Here is a 17,097-nt window from a genome sequence, read left to right on the forward strand (position 1 = left end):
ACCACAGTTTGATACATATCTTTGGGTGTACATGAACAATACATACACGTATATGTCTAAAGTAATATGTTTACAATTTTTTTGTTACATGTCGCAACGAGTCCATACTTGATACTACAAATCTTATATAAAAGTCCTTATGAAATAAAAGTCAGGTGATTTTTTATGGATACCCCATAGATGCACTCACAGACATCACCTGTCATCCTTTGTTAGTGGTATACACATTGTGCATGAATCATGAAATGCCGACCAGTGTCATGGACAGGCTATTTTGATACTGACAATATGACAGCTATACTACTATGATGGCTTTAGATTTAGAGTACATTTTTATATACATAAGTTGATGTGACTTAGGTAACTCTACTTAGCTATTATCATAAATCCCCAGATTACAGTTATTTGCTTTGCTCATGACTGGGATGTCTGACATTGCATAACAACGACTCCACACACTGTTATAACATTAATCATATATATTTAAGTGTGGGTCTTTTTAACATACTTAGCACAAATTGTGTTTGACATTTATACAAAAGCAACAACATGACCATCCTTTGACAGTGCAAAATTAGGTAAAAGTTGTATTTTTTATTTTATTGCCTTATACAAAAACAAATTAGTCAAGATTGTCTCTGTTGGCACGGACTGCCATTGACTGCACAATTTCTCACTGTAAATCATCATCCTCATCCTGAGATATAATTAGACATTCAGAGTGCCATTGTACTTGGGCTTTGACACACATGTTGTGCCAAACAGTACAAACAAGGTGGATTTTACCCACCATTTGGGGTGTGTAGAGTCACCTTCAGCCATATTGGTCCAGTCTACGAAAATGAGATTTCAGGACACCAAACATCCTTTCCACAACATTGTAGGTTGTCCTCAGCATTCTCTATATTAGTAAATTGAGTCATCCTCCATGGCTGTAGGACATAAAATTGTTCACCTGAAGTAAGAGATAGGATAACGTGTTAGAAGTAATTGACAACTAAAATGTGCATGCTGGGTTAATGATATACATTGAACAAGTAAAAAGCATGTATACTTTTTAATCTTAGAATGTATTAAATTGGTGTGAACATAGTTGGGGTGAGACCTATTTTACACATATAGCTGTATGGAATTATTTTTAACAGTGTTAAATGAATTTCTATTCAACATCCATAGTTACATATCACAATGGGAGTTGGTTCTGTTTTGCCTATTTAAAACATGACAACATTGGGATACTGAGATTGACACATAAATGAGTTAGTGTTGGGTTGGGTTTATTTGACACACATAACATATAGTGGTTTATGTATTTCGCTAACAGTAACAATCTGAGTCACACATACAATGTTTTGGTTTATAAACAGACAAATAGCTACATTAACAGAGCAAATTGTTATTGTAGGTTAGGTACACATATGTGAATACACAAAATTAGCTTTTTTGGACCATTATTATCCATGTTGTGTACTCCTTCAAATCACTTTTTTCATACTGAAGCAATATGCTACATATGCTATATATTTGCAAGAATGTTTACAGAGAACATGTCTCAACCAATGTAGTTCATTACTAGTTGATACAATTTGATGCTTGGCGAACCAGTAGTCATCTACACACATGTCCACATCACTATTTTGATGTGTCTGTGTGTGTACGTTTCTTATTTGGTTAGAAACATGGTTTGTCATGACACACAAGTTTTTACGATTTCTTATTACAAGGATATGTCAGTTACTCGAACAATGCAACAACTGTGAGGCCTTAATATAGCCTTAGAACCCGCTGTAGCGGGCTGTACCGGCTATTAAAGGCCCGCTCCCCGCGTTAAATGCCCGAGCCAAAGGCGAGGGCATTTAACAAGGGAGAGGGACTTTAAAAGCCGGTAGAGCCCGCTACGGCGGGTTCTAAGGCTATTAGAACATTCTGCCACTCAGGGCAGAATGTTCTATTAAAAAAAAAAAAAATCACGGAGCCCGAGAGGATTAAAATCCCCTCGGGCTCCGTGAGGCTTTGTTCACAGCAATGGCTGTGAACAAAGGGAACATTGGAATGTTGGCGCTGCAGGCTTTTACCGGCCTGTAAAAGCCCGCAGCACTCCATTGTTTTCAATGGAGCTACCAACATTCCAATGTTATAATATGTAATAACTGAGCCTTTCCTTTGCCCTTGTGCCTCACAAGATAACAGGGGCAGCTAGTAAATAGTTATGTGTTAGTTTGCAATCAAGCCAATCTTTAAGGTAGTTTGAGTGTGTTTGTACATCACTTTCACACGAGGCAGCCGTCCTTATGTGGACTTACATGACATTTCAGGCTGTTAAGGTCTCCATTGTTGGATTATGGCCATTCACAAGCATTAACTGAAAGTTTTGCTATGTCTACTAGACTGATAGCAGCTGATAACTCTATACTTGTATTAAATGCTGTAGATCCCAGAAGCAGACATAAGATTAAGACACAGATTTTGTACTTCTTGTCATTTTATCTGCCTATATATACTACCGCCTGCAACACACATGGTAAGTGGATCAATTAATTCTGACTTCTTTATATTTACAGTTTTTACAATTCCTACCAATAAGGATTTTCTAAATCATAACACAGACCCACTATGGTGCAACGGTTGATGTCTTGTTGGTAGAATGCATACGGTGCATCAGCACACAGGTAATGAAAGAATGTCAATAACTGTGCTGGTATGGTGGATGTGTCCTGTCTCACTTTGACATCACACAGGACAACTAGTTTGTTTGGTGTCCAGCATCGCATGAGACAATAGTAAACTTTACACCCAGTGAAAGACAACTGGCTATCTGATTGGTTCCAATGCACCCACTCTGTGTACATACAGAATTTTTATAAGCTACATTTATGTATTAAAAAATTTAGTTCAGAAAAAGACAGGATTAATAATATGTGCATTTTGACCTACCAATTAGTAGCTTGTTTACATACCTTCCATTCTAAAAATGCTCATTGATGGTACTACGCCTGACTAGGCACTATCGGAACTTCCAGGGTACTTTCTTGGACATTGGTAAACAGTCCATTATGGTCCACAATTCCATGCACGTTGATGGGGTTGTAATTACGGAAAATGTGCATTGTAGGTGGAGGTGACATCAATTGTACATGGATAAATTCAATAGCATTAAGCACATGAGTGAATCCTGTAACGTCATAAAAACCCTGCTTGGTGGCTTGTGGTTGCCGGATGGTTTTTGAAAATCACAGGTACTCTGGTATAAGCTTGATGATGGCATCCAACACAGATGGCAGATGTGAGGAAAGGCACCCTGGGAAATGCTAGCCAACATTGTAGATGTCTTCTGGTAGGAGCCAGGGACCCACATGTGTACTTCTGCCATTGATTTTACATGTGGTGGGATGGCATGGGTCCTTCCTGTTGCTAGCTGTAGATTTGAGCAGACCTTCTCCAGCAATTCCAGGATGCTCTCCTTCTTCAAACGGTATAGCTGAATCCCCTCCTCCTATCTGATATCAATAAGGCTGATTCTTTGTCTGAATGTATGCCATTTTCTCCTTTGCCGTCGCTGTTGTTACGTCACACCAACTCCTAATTGCAGAATAACTGCTTCCATTGCGTGGATGAGCTCGCCAGAGAGCTTGAGTTAGATATATTTCTATGCTGATGGCCTTGTGATGTTGCATGCACCTGCGTTGACAATGCGTAGCATTCTTTAGCATTGCTATTGCTGCGTTACACTGTGCGATGATGCGCCACACAGTGCTGTGCTGGTAAGTCCTATGTAAACGTTGCGTTAGATTTTGCGCTGGAACATTTATCATGCATACATTCATTCCTGCATCACACTGGCAGATGCAGCGCAGCATATGCAACACAAAGCTCCTGAAAACGACACAGGAAGGCTTGTGCGTCACTCGATAAATATAATTTAAGCCCTTAAGAAGCAATGTAAGCGCTTGATCATTCTGGGCCAAAATGACTGGAAATGGAGACAACATTTCTAGCCATCAAGGGCTTCTGCCTCACCTTTCAAACCATTAAAATTGCAGTCCAAGAGAGAGTATAATGTGTTGCCTGTAAATCCCATTATATTTTTTTTAAAACTACCAGTTTTGCAGAGAACTCTACCACCACTGTGCAGGTTTTTGAAATATAATACTGGGTATTAAAGGGTCATTAAAAGAAAAGGAAGCCATATGTACTAATTCAATATTCTGCTGCACAAAAGTATCTAATGGCAATGTCCACCGCGTGTGCTAAGGTTGTTCAATCAAATTAAAATGGTTGTTGATTTTAGATCCAAATAGATTTTCAATTTTTCATCCAGTTACCACTTTTTTTTTCATCTTCGGCGTGACCTAGTGGTTCGCTCGGAAGCCCCACGTACTCCGAAATCGCCTTCCAGCGCTCTAATTGCTTTTGCGCTGTGGGGTTTAATATTGCGAACTCTCAGCTTTAGATACACATTCCTGCACCATCATTAAATCGCAGGCAATTACTAAAGTGGCCCTTGGGAGATTAACCAATGTACCTGCGCAATACCTCTGAAAGTCTGGGGGTCACGTTGGGTTCGAATCAATACACACCCATCTCAAAGACCTTTATTTGGTCACAAGATAAAAGCGCTGCTGCTGTTTGACGCGCCCCAAGGCGCTTGAGTTGTGCTTCATTAAATCGAATCAACAGCCTCGCTTCTTCAAAATGGTTCCACTACCAAAGAAAAATATTCATTGCAGACAACTTGATGTTTTTTAAAGCTGTCTTTTTTTCTTGGCTGTCGGAGAAGTCGGTATTTCTTCCCGTCTTTTCGACCCCCCCTCCTTCGCACACTGGAAGCGTAACACTTCGCTAACCACAGAGACAGTTTGCCATTATTTGTCTTTTTTGCCTCAGTTACTTCCATTTCAAACTGTAACGTTTAATCGGTCTGGATTTCTTCGCTGTTGCAATTCCGGTCATTCTTCACCGAAGTATTGATGTTTCCTGCTAATACCTCTGTATCCTAGATACAGACATTACCGAGCTTGCTAGAGACATGAGATTATGTTTTCAAGAATCGGATCAGAGTATGTTTGGAGTAGAAAGCTGGCAGTTCACATAGATTTCTTGACAGTCGGAACCCGTTGAGCGTAATAGAGGTCTGCCCAGCGCTCAGCTTGAAGGATCCGCTTTGTGTGTAATGTCACAGAAAGTCACCAATTAAATTACATTTGCAGACTTGCCTGGCTGATGTTGTCTGAGCATCGTCTTGTGGGCTGTCAGCCGCACTGTGGGCCATATTTATACTTTTTGACGCAAAACTGCGCTAACGCAGTTTTGCGTCAAAAAAATTAGCGCCGGCTAACGCCATTCTGAAGCGCCATGCGGGCGCCGTATTTAATCAATGACGTTAGCCGGCGTTAGCCGCCGGCGCTGCCTGGTGTGCGTGAAAAAAAACGACGTACACCAGGCAGCGCCGGCGTAGGGGGATATGGAGCTTGGGCGCCAAAAAATGGGGCAAGTCAGGCTGAGGCAAGGGAGGGCACCTCTGGGCTCCTTCCGAGCCCACAGGTCCCTTAACGCCTGCCTTGTCCAGGCGCTAAAAAACGGCGCAAAAGCGGCCGTACGTCATTTTGTTTGACCCGCCCACTCCCGGGTGTGAATTTTGCCCGGGAGTGTATATACGGCGCACATGCCTCCGAGTCAATTTTTTAAACGGGAACGTCTACCTTGCATCTCATTAACGCAAAGTAGGTGTCCACGCTAAAAAATGACGCAAACTCCATGGACTTTGGCGCTAGACGCGTCTAACGCCAAAGTATAAATATGGAGTTCGTTTTGCGTCGGAATTGCGTAAAAAAAAACAACGCAATTCCGGCGCAAACAGAGTATAAATATGCCCCTGTGTGCGTATTCATAAGATTTAGCTTTTTTGTAAGAATTAGATGTGTGGAACACATACCACAATAATAATGGGTCGGCATATCCACTACTTTCTGGTAGATTTCTGATGTTTGATAAAAACAGTACTGTTTTCTCTTTTACTTTGAAGTTTACCTGAAACGACGTGAGCAGGTATTTTAAAACGAGTGTCCCAGGACTGTTACATCTTCTGTGTGACCATCTTCCTGAAGTATCGTTGCAGGTGTAATGACGTATCACCACCCAGCAGCACTTATTGGAGGGAATGGAAAACAAGTTGGACGAGTAAGCACGGCAGGCCTGGGCTCGAGGATTCTGGATCGCCGAAGGCTAAGAACAGGGCCGTACCGGACAACCAATTTGACATCTATATGTAAGTTCCTCCCATTAGTGAACCAAATAACTAAAAAAGTGGTCCACATTTGCACACCAGATCAGTGTTGAACTTGTAAAGCCCTATATGGTATTTTACAGGCAACGTTTGTGTCAATATCAGGGAAAGAAACAGTGAAAACCGGCCCACCTGGTCATAAACAAGCCCACAAACTACTACTAAACGGCCCACACAATGATCTTTCAGGCCAGCCCATCAGACACTGCCTGATTGTCCTATAGGCCAGTTTGGCCCTCGTTGTGAATAAGCTTGGGTGGGTAGTGAAGATACATGCATGAAGCAGCAAAATCAGGAATATTTGTGCTCTATTAGACCCCGACAATATCTGATGAATACAGACATGTCTACGAAGTGAAAGTAATATCTTTTGTAATGTTGAATGTAGTAGTTACCACCCGTGGCCCTGCCCAGTGGCCATATTTCTGTCGTTGACTTTAAGGTACCCACTGATGGAAGCTTGCATTTTCTGTCTTTAGTTGCAGTGAATGTTGTTGGATGCCCCGCTATTTATTTGTGTTGATGGATGGTGTGATTTCATCTTTCTTCCTCACTGAACTCAAATTAACTCACCCAACAGGCTATTCAGGAGATTTTGTGCGACCCTGGAGAAAGACGACTTGCGGGATCCTTTGGTAGTTCTCTCCCAAAATGTATCCGAACATCCATAGCAAATGTTTAATTTGAAATTATTCAGCAGTGTTACTCGTCATAAATTGAGAATATTTAAAGAAACGTTTATACTGAGTTAGAGTTTGTCTTTGGGTAGGTTAGGAAGCATGAATGAGAAAAGGAGTTTCTTTTTAAACAGCGTGGGCAATAAACTATGATCAAAATAAAATATATTTTATAGTTATGGGGCGGCAGACTTCCTCTCATGATTTTGGAGAAAACTGAGTCAGTCACACTGTGGAAAAGTGCAATAGGATTTAAGCAGAATTTTACTTTGGACTTGTAGTTTCCCTTTTCATGTATTTAAAGAAAAGGCATGATGCCTGTAAAGCACTTGGACCAGTGGCATTGAACACCAACTGGTTGGGTAAGAGGAAAAGGCACAAAAGAGAATATTTTTTAAATGTGCTTGTAAATAGGGTGATTTTATAACGGGTTGATCTCTTGAAAAGTTGGGATAACCCTGGACTGGTTCAGCCACATGTTGAGCAACAATATAATTGAAGTATAATATGACATGTGATGTGAAGGGCTCTGACTCAACCTACCAGCTTTTCAGAATACAATATAACCTGTAATAAAACTATCTTTAACCGTCAATTAGTATTTTTGCATTTCTGTAGTGTCTTCTGGAATTCTTATTTAGACCTCAAAGTACTTTCCAAGTAGGCTTTAGGTAGGACACAATCTTAGAGAGCAAGGATGTAGATGGATGTTGCATGTGGTATCATCTAAAATGTTGAGTTTTCATGTTGTGTGTGAGTGTACTGAGAGTGTGCTTCAAATTTGTCAAAAATCATATAAACATGCTTGACACATCAGGTGGTATAAAAATGTGAGCGTTATTGCCATTCACAGGGTGGTCTGAGTGGCTTTTAGGAGAGCCCAATTCTTTGTCAGTGGTCCGCATACCATTGGCTTTGGTATTCATAATTGTTTATGAGAATGCGATCGGAGCACACCTGGGTGAGATTCAAGATGTGCCAAGGCAGGACAAAAGAAGCTGCCCCCTGAGGGGGAAATGGTCAGAGCTGGTCCTGTAACAAAATTCGTCCAAACCCAAAAGGCCCTATTAGACCACCAGTAGACTACTTAATGGAGTGATCAAAGTTTTGATACGAGCCCAACCTTTGGAGGACCCTTTGCACTACCAGTAGACCTATTGTGAAATTAATCCAGGAGAAGAAGTCCATGGAGGCACATTCAAGCCAGGGTAAGATAATGACTATGGGCCTGATTTAGAGTTTGGTGGATGGGTTACTCCATCACAAACATGACGGATATCTGAATGAATGGAATCGAAATACGGGGGATGGGCTATCTGTCATGTTTCTAACCCCATCTGCCAAACATAAAATCAGGCCCTGTATACCGTGGTTAAATACAGCTCAGAGAGTGCGCTCAACTATCAGATCCAGACAGTGTGGTAATAGAAACAATTTACTCCAGGAGCCTGTAAATTAAGAGATGAAGTATGGCAGCAGAAAGGGAGCAGAGCTGCAAGTGGCGCAGTCATGTTATTAAGGATTAATCATCAGTAAATTTGTTCTGGCTTACATAATTAGTCACAAACATGCTGCATTTTAAATTATTGTACGCAGCTAAGGCAGCTGCTGCAGTGGTCTTAGAGAAACCAGCAAATTTGAGTAGATAAAAATGGTAAGATAACTGTGGTTGATACTGCACTTGCTGGTTTATCTGTGTTTTGTCTGGTCATATCTGTAGCATAGAGGGTTAATATGCTTGCTGCACAGCACAACATAGCATACTGATCACAGATTTGTATTTCCTGTAGATAGTTCATTGGATTGTTACTTTTGTAACAGATCAGTTTGTTACTTGCATTTAATAAGTTACAGTCATTTTAATATAGCACAGTGAGTTCCCAACCGGCATCATGGAATTACATGGAAATTCCAATGCATAGATAGAGAACCTTACTTGCTTTATTTTCAATCTTTCACAACCGGTGCAAAAGAAGGTTGCAAAAGGGTTTTGTTGGGTAGATAAAATGTTATTATTATAGACAACACCAACCACTACATTACTTTTAAATCCTTAATTTGTGTTTCCCCACACCAAGAATTCATAACACATAAAGCCTACTGTTAGAAATGGGGTTGTTGGCTGAGGGTTGGTGTGAGTCTTTCTCAAGCAACAGCCACAATACTTGCCAGTAGGAATTGTAAAAGTCATTAAACTAACCTGTGCTTAATCCTCTGGTAGCTTGATTCAAAATCAGTGAGGCTTATCTTAGAGTCCATGAGTAAAGTATTTGTGCAGCACACAAACAGTAAGAACGTGTAAACAAAATACAAAAAAAATCCTGCACCAATTTAGAAAAATAGAGGAAAATGTAATACTTTATCTGGCACCAAAATTTCAAAGATCCAATAGGCAGACGTGGAGATATGCATTTTAAAGAATTAGGTAGGTATCGCACCTAAAAGCACAAAGCGCCACACACTGTCATCAACTCATGCTATACCAGTGGAAAGTCACAAGTTCAGGCTCACCGCAATGGAGTGCAGGCTAGATACGGGACTAGGTCAGGTCCCCTGAAAAAGTTACCTTCTTAAAGTCCGGTGCAAGGAGTACAGTTCACTGTGGAATAGGCAGCGGGGAGCAGGGAGAGCATCGCAGATGGTCATCATTGTAGTCTGAGAAGCTGGCCAGGCATCGTGACCGGCCGGTGCTGCAGAACTAAGATTCAGTTGGGCATCGTGGTCAGAAGTTTCTGGAGCTTTTCTATGGTGGTCATTGCCGGCTGTCGATACTGTAGTGCAAAGTGCAGATCTCATGTTGCCAATTGTTGCTGACAGTTGCTGTAGCGTGAAGAGTCAGGTACACTGGCGCTTCGTGCTGGCGTTTGTCGCAGGTGGCAAAATCTTGGTATGCATGGGCTCGTTCATGGTCAAGAAGATTCCAAAATTGCAGGATTTCTCCTTTGCTTCCAGTAGAAGCTCAACTGATGCCAAATCACGGGTCTAGGACCTGGGAGGCACCTCATGGGGATCAGAAACTCACTCCAGCAGAAACTAACAGGGTTCAGGCATGTCCTGTTGCAGTAGATCACCTGAACAGTTACATGGAGGCATCTGGAACTTGTTGTGTCCCTTTAGCTCTGAGTATGAGGTCAGTCCACTGACCCTTGGAGCTTTTAGTAGCCTGGAATAAAGGGAGCCGACCGAGTCTTCTTTCTCAGACAGAGGACAGACATCAAGCAGTAGGGTAATCCTTCTTCTATAGTATCCAGAGGTCCAGGAGTGTTCGGAAGAGTTGGTCTGAGGGTCCAATATTAACACTTGATGCCAACTTTGAAGTGAGAGAAACTTCTAAACTTCCTCCCCATATATGGTTCTGGAAATGTCTTCCTTCCGTTCCCTAGTCCCATAATGTCTGAGGTGACAATAGACTAGTTTAAAGTCCCTATGAAGTGCAAATGAGGCAGGTGACAGCTTCAGCCCTCCCATTGTGACAAGATGGCCCACCCTGACACCTAATCCCCCTTTGTATTCATGTCTGGGAGGATATACTATCAACTACACCTACTTATGTGACCCAGGACACAGGCTGCAGATACCAAATAGTTAGGACAATATGATGGCAACTATTTAAAAATGTTATTTTCAGCATTGTTACTTAAAATTCAACGCTGCCATTAAGGAGGATTTTAAATTATTATTCTTTGGAGACCACCCTGACACTTCCACCTGTTTTCAAGCAAAAGTTAGTACTTATTTAGATGTAATTAGGCTACCTAATATTATCCTATGAGAGAGGTAGGCCTTGCAGTAGTGAAAGTTAAATTTTAGATTTTTTCACCTGCCAGGACGTGTAAAACTACTACATGTCTAACCTTTTACATGAAATGTAACCTGCCCTATGGGTGATCCCCTACATTGAGATTAGTAGCCTTATAAAATAAATGAAATAAAACAATTAGACTAGTAAGTGTTAGTATTATAAATATTCCTTAATTCCGATGATGTTCTTTAAGAAATCATTTATTGGCAAGATGAATTAACAACAGCCTCCAGCCACAACCGGTAGCGAGCATTTCTCCTCACAGCTGTCAACTGTCACAGCAACAGTTATAGAATGCTGGTAGGAACCAACTGGGAAGACAAGGGGAAAATGGGGAGGAATGGAATGTTACACTTGGATCCCTATGGGCAGGTGGGCACACAATGAAAGGAAGGGGGAAATAGAGAATGTACATTTTATACAAAACATTACTTATGATAAATTACAACACTTCTCCTTCCCATAAAAGACTTTCATAGAATGTTTGAAAGTAATATCCTGTTGGGAAATCAAGTGAGCATGTAATCTTTGTGCCAGACAGGAACTGCACGAGCCCTAGCTCTGCGATTGTTCCCATCATATTTCAAGACATCCTTTGGCTTTCCATCCATACCTGAATACTTCTGAGACGGACAATGGGGTGTTAATCTATCCATGCTCCACGTTCTGCCATCCTCTAATGTTACTTCATTTTTCTTCACCTCTGTTATTTTTATAGGTTTGGAGAATTTAGATTCACACCCTTGGCGATTGTCTGGTAGTTTAACCATTACCCGATCGCCAACATTCCATCTTCCTAACTTGGAACCATGCTTTTGGTCATATCTTTTCTTGTACCCTTCCTGATGTGTTTTGACTTGATTCTTCATTTTATCTCTACGAACCCATTTAGGCTCTCCTCCACCCAGCCAGTTGGGGTTCAATTTGGTGCCTGGTAACCTCCCTTTGAGCGCTAAGAAGGGTGATACCTTGGTAACTGAATTAGGGGTTGTGTGATAGGACCAAATCATTTTTTGAAGTGCTTTATCAGGAGGACTCCTTGATATGTGTGCGGTTTGCATACACTCTTTGATCATACGGTTAACGCGTTCCACCAAACCATTTGCTCTAGGGCAATACAATGCTGTTTTGTGATGTATGATAGACAACCTTTGTAAAAACTCACGCATTTCCTCAGAAGTGAATTGGACCCCGTTGTCTGTTACTATAGTGCTAGGCACACCTTCTGTCATGAATGTATCGGTTAAGAAATTCACTAGAGATTGGGTTGTGATGCTGCTAACTACTCTGATGGTGATCCAATGAGAGTGATAGTCCACCAGTACTAACATAAATTTACCAGCCCACGTGGAAAGTTTTAATGGACCAATAATGTCGAGACCCAGTTTGTCCCAAGGTTTGGATGGCACACTTACGGGGGATAGTGGTGCGCACCTGGTATTCTTGCTTTTGTCGCTCATGGCACAAGTCAAACAATACCTGACTTTATTTTCCACAATGCGGTCCATGCTCGGGAACCAGTACGTGGCCCTGACTTTAGCCTTGGTTAAGCTTCTACCTAAGTGACCTTCATGGGCCAAATCCGTAATCCTATCCCACAAGCCCTTAGGTGGTACTATCCTTTCACCTCTCATGACTTTGTCGTCAACAATACTTAATTCTTGTCTCACAGCCCAAAAATGTTTTAAATCCTGATCTAGGCCATTAGACTTTGGGGGCCATCCTTGGACTATCCTTACCTTCACATTTAATAGAGTATGGTCGTTTTCCATGCAAGTGTTCCATTCCTCCCTTGTAATACTAGGGATATCAATCATTAATACAGGCTCTTCAGATTTATTTGCATTTTCCTCCTCCTGTACACATGGTAGCCTGGATAGACAATCCGCTACAGAGTTTTTTATACCAGGAACATATTCGATTTTGAAATTGTAACCTTCCATACCTATGAGCCATTTAGCTATTCGAGGAGTGGTGGTCTCCCTCCCCTTTGTTGAAAATATATAAAATCAGAGGCTTATGGTCAGTGCGTACAGTAAATGGTAATCCCCAAAGGAAGTATTTAAAGTGTGAAATAGCCCAAGTACATGCAAGTGCTTCACGCTCTACAGTGGAGTAATTACATTCTGTATCTTTTAATGCTCTGGAAGCAAACGCTATGATTTTTTCCTCGCCTTCCACCATTTGAGTTAGGGATGCTCCAATTCCTTTCCCACTGGCGTCAGTAGTTAGGATGGTTTTACGTCTGGTGTCAAAATTTCCCAAGGAAGGGGCACTAACAATGGCTTTTTTGATAGACTCAAAGGCTTCATGGCATTCCCCGTCCCATTTGAAATGAGTACCTTTTTTTAAGAGGGCTCTTAATGGTGCAGCAATATCTGCAAAATTCTTGATGAATTTAGTCATGTATTCAACTAACCCTAAAAAGGATTTTAATTCCTCCTTATTTGTTGGAGGAGGAGCATCTTTTACAGCGTTGACTAAATCAATTTTAGGTTTAATTCCATGTTTGGAAATCGTATGTCCTAGGTAATCAACTGATTGGACTCCCAACTGGCATTTGTCTTTTCTTATGGTTAGACCTGCTTTTTTGAGTGCTGACAGAACTTCCCTTAATGAGTTGTCATGATTAGTTGTAGAGTTGCCATATATAAGTATGTCATCTTGGAAGCATAAAACATTCTTTATCCCCTCCAAAAAATTTTGCATGACTCTCTGGAACACTGCAGCTGCTGAAGCAAGACCGAATGGCATTCTGCAGTACCTGTATGCTCCGAATGGAGTTATAAATGAGGTTAAGGATTTGGAATCTTCGTGTAATTCTATTTGGTGGTATGCTGAGGAGAGATCAATTACGCTAAAATGGTTTGCCTCTCCAATTACGCTGATCATTTCATTTATTCTGGGCAGAGGAAATCTATCCACCCAAATATTTGCATTGAGATCTCTTAAGTCGACACAGAGACGAAGACCCCTCCCTCCAGACTTTTGGGTGACTACAATTGGAGCGAGCCATAAAGAACTTTCTATAGGTTCTATAATTTTCTGCTTGACCAGTTTGTCCAATTCCTCTTGTAAAGGGTCACGCATTAAATGGGGAATTGGTCTTACCTTATGTATTACTGGTACTGCGTTGTTTTTTAGTTTGATTTTATGTTGGAAATTTTTAAGATGGCCTAAATCATCATTAAATACTTCAGAGAACTCTTCACATAGTTTCTCATACCGTCTTAAGTTCTCTCTTCCTTCCAAAATTGATAACACAGGTTCTTGGCTGTTAGGATCAAGTTTGATTCCTAAAGCTTTTTGGTGAGCCCAACCTAATAAATTAGATCCTTTTTTTGTTAGATAGATCTTTCCCGCAGTGGAACGGTCCTTAAAGGTTATAATCATATTCACCATTCCTACTAATGGTATGGGATCATTGTTGTACCACCCAGGTTCTACATCAGGTTGTAAGATAACATACGTTTTGTCCTTAAATTTTTCTTGAAAATTGTTGTAATCGATCAACGTGTAGGGAGAGCATGAGTCAGCATACATTTTGAACAATACTCCATCCAGCAAAACGTCACAAGTGGGATAACTACTCCCAGTAGTAGATACTTCACTTACCACTTGGAAAACATATTTGTTAGTACATTCCCCCACATGTCCCACAACATGTACACTTTTTTCTTCATCTTTTAGGTTTTTACATAGTCTAGCATAATGCCCTCTCTTATTGCATTTCCTACAGACTACGGAACGTGCAGGACAATTGATATTGTTGGCTAAATGGTTAAAATTTCCACATCGAAAACATTTTAATTTGTCTCTTCTCTCTTCTTCAAATGCCTTTTTATTGAGAGAGTCTGGAATTTTCTTCCTTTCTCCTGTGTCTTGTACTTCTTTGCCTGGGTGATCTTTCACTAAGTGGATAGTGTCTGAATTGTTGTTTTGTTTCATTTCTCTAATGCACTCTTCTGTGTGTTCTATACTTTTAGCTATTTCTATTGCTTCTTTTAAGTCTGGATTTCCTGCTAATAGTTTTTCTTGAATCTTGTGGTTGTTCGTGCAACGAACTAGCTGGTCTCTAATTAAGGAATCACACAATGGGCCAAAGTCACACATACTAGCCAAACCTCTTAACACAGCAATGTAACTAGAAATTTTCTCTGTTTTTCCTTGTATTCTAGAAAAGAACTTGTGCCTTTCTAATACAATGTTTATTCTTTGACCAAAATGGTTCTCTAATTTGTTGAAAGTTTTATAGTAAACATCTGCTTCGCTATCTGCATCTTCATCCTCACTTTCAGGATCTGGCAGATTCTCATAAACTTCTCTCCCTTGAATACCTAAGTTGTGAAGTAATATGTGTTGTTTCCTTAAGGGAGAGAATTTTTCTCCTCCTATTGCAATCAGATATGAGATGAATATTTTCTCCCATTCCTTCCAGGGTATGGTTGGTTCTCCTGCTTCATCCAAAAAGGGTGGGGGTTGAGACATATTTGTTGCCGCCATGTATAAAGTTAACAGATAACAATATACTCAATATACTCTCAGAAAAGAATTAGTATCACTGGCATATATTCGTAAATGTTTAAAGTTCACTGTTTACCTCAGCAATAGAAAGACATATAAAATCATCTATAATATGTTACTATAACAATGGAGGGGTTAATTGTTGATCTGTGCCCTCAGCTGACATATACTCTTTTTAAATGGAAGGGAATAAACATAATAAACTTATGCATAAACAAATGCAATTAATAACTACTATAACTTGTTAAATAAGCTGTGCCCATCAGCGTGACAGGCTTCTTGTAAAGTAGGTAGAAGATGCTAATGAAGGAGCTTTTCCAATCAGCGTGTAGACACAGAATATCAAGCCAGCTCAGATATAAGATATTGAGGCTGTGTCATTAGCCTCACAGTGCAATAGAGCAGATATGCAAAAAAACAAACTGTGTCTGCCAGTGAATGACATAAGATTCAGATTTGCTCAGGAAGGTTTAACAGCTGTGCCCATCAGCGTGAAGATTATGTGCTGGCTCTCGATAGTAGTAAATCAAAGATGGCGCTATATTTTGTTAGTGTTTCCTTAAGGTGTGCGCTCTAGTCTTCACTCTCTAGTTTCCTGCAGGAGGGACCGGCTTTCCTTGTCCCATCCCTCCATTCAGACTTATGAAGAAAAAGACTTCGGTTGCTGAAGGGATTCCAGTCAGAAGGTGAGGTAAAAGAAGGATTTCTTTCTAGAAATGCAATTGGTGATAACTTTGACAGGCTATTTTAAAGCTGTGCCTGTCCAGCAAAGGGCTATACATTTTTCTTAATTGCTGCTCTGACAGGTTGAATTTGAAAAAAATACAGAGGAAATTCTGAAGTTAAACATAAACTTGCCGTTATGTGTTTATGCTGAGAGTATATTTTATAATAATAACCTGCGTTAGCAGCATGGCAGGTGAAATGTAGAAACAGACAGTACTTTCTCAAATTATTTCCAGACTGAAAGTTCTGCTCACCTCAGGGAATTATTCTCGATCTCCTGTTGTTTATTTCCAGCATCTGTCTGTGACACAGGTGGCTATAAGTTGTAGGGGAGGAGGCTGAGACTGCTGTCCCCCACCAGCAATTCGTCGCCAGTATTATAAATATTCCTTAATTCCGATGATGTTCTTTAAGAAATAATTTATTGGCAAGATGAATTAACAACAGCCTCCAGCCACAACCGGTAGCGAGCATTTCTCCTCACAGCTGTCAACTGTCACAGCAACAGTTATAGAATGCTGGTAGGAACCAACTGGGAAGACAAGGGGAAAATGGGGAGGAATGGAATGTTACACTTGGATCCCTATGGGCAGGTGGGCACACAATGAAAGGAAGGGGGAAATAGAGAATGTACATTTTATACAAAACATTACTTATGATAAATTACAACAGTTAGTTAGTGTTACTTACATTTTTATTAGGCTTACTACTCATACTCATACAACTGACATTATTACAGTGCATTTGTACCTTACATATAGGGGTCAAAAACCTACCACAAAATCATAGTTTTTCTTATGCACTTGAGAAGTCATAACAAGCTGAGAGCCTTTGTTTTCCGACATTGCCCTTGAATCTTTTAGTTAGGTTCCAGATAGCTCCTACATAACTAAAGGAGGGCTGTTGTCCCTTAAAGTGAGGTCTTTGAAGTGAATATAGGAAATCCCTGGAACACTTGTAAGTTGCTGCTCTGAACGGAAAGCAGACAAAGTGCATGTACTGCTCAATGTCTCCCAGTATTGGCAAATTACACAGGGTACAAATTCAGCACATTTTTAACTGGCTCAATATTAGCTGACGGATAT

General features: G+C 40.6%; 1 long non-coding RNA gene across 1 annotated transcript; it reads right to left on the reverse strand.

The window, feature by feature from the left end:
* Window positions 1-574: 574 nt before the first annotated feature.
* LOC138273665 (uncharacterized) lies at window positions 575-16,634 on the reverse strand. The gene is made up of 2 exons (XR_011200290.1): window positions 16,267-16,634; window positions 575-955 (listed from the first exon to the last, which is right to left on the reverse strand). It is a non-coding gene; the product is annotated as an uncharacterized lncRNA (long non-coding RNA).
* Window positions 16,635-17,097: the final 463 nt, after the last annotated feature.

This window comes from Pleurodeles waltl, chromosome 2_2 (genome assembly GCF_031143425.1).
Source record: "Pleurodeles waltl isolate 20211129_DDA chromosome 2_2, aPleWal1.hap1.20221129, whole genome shotgun sequence".
NCBI classification, from domain to species: Eukaryota; Metazoa; Chordata; class Amphibia; order Caudata; family Salamandridae; genus Pleurodeles; species Pleurodeles waltl.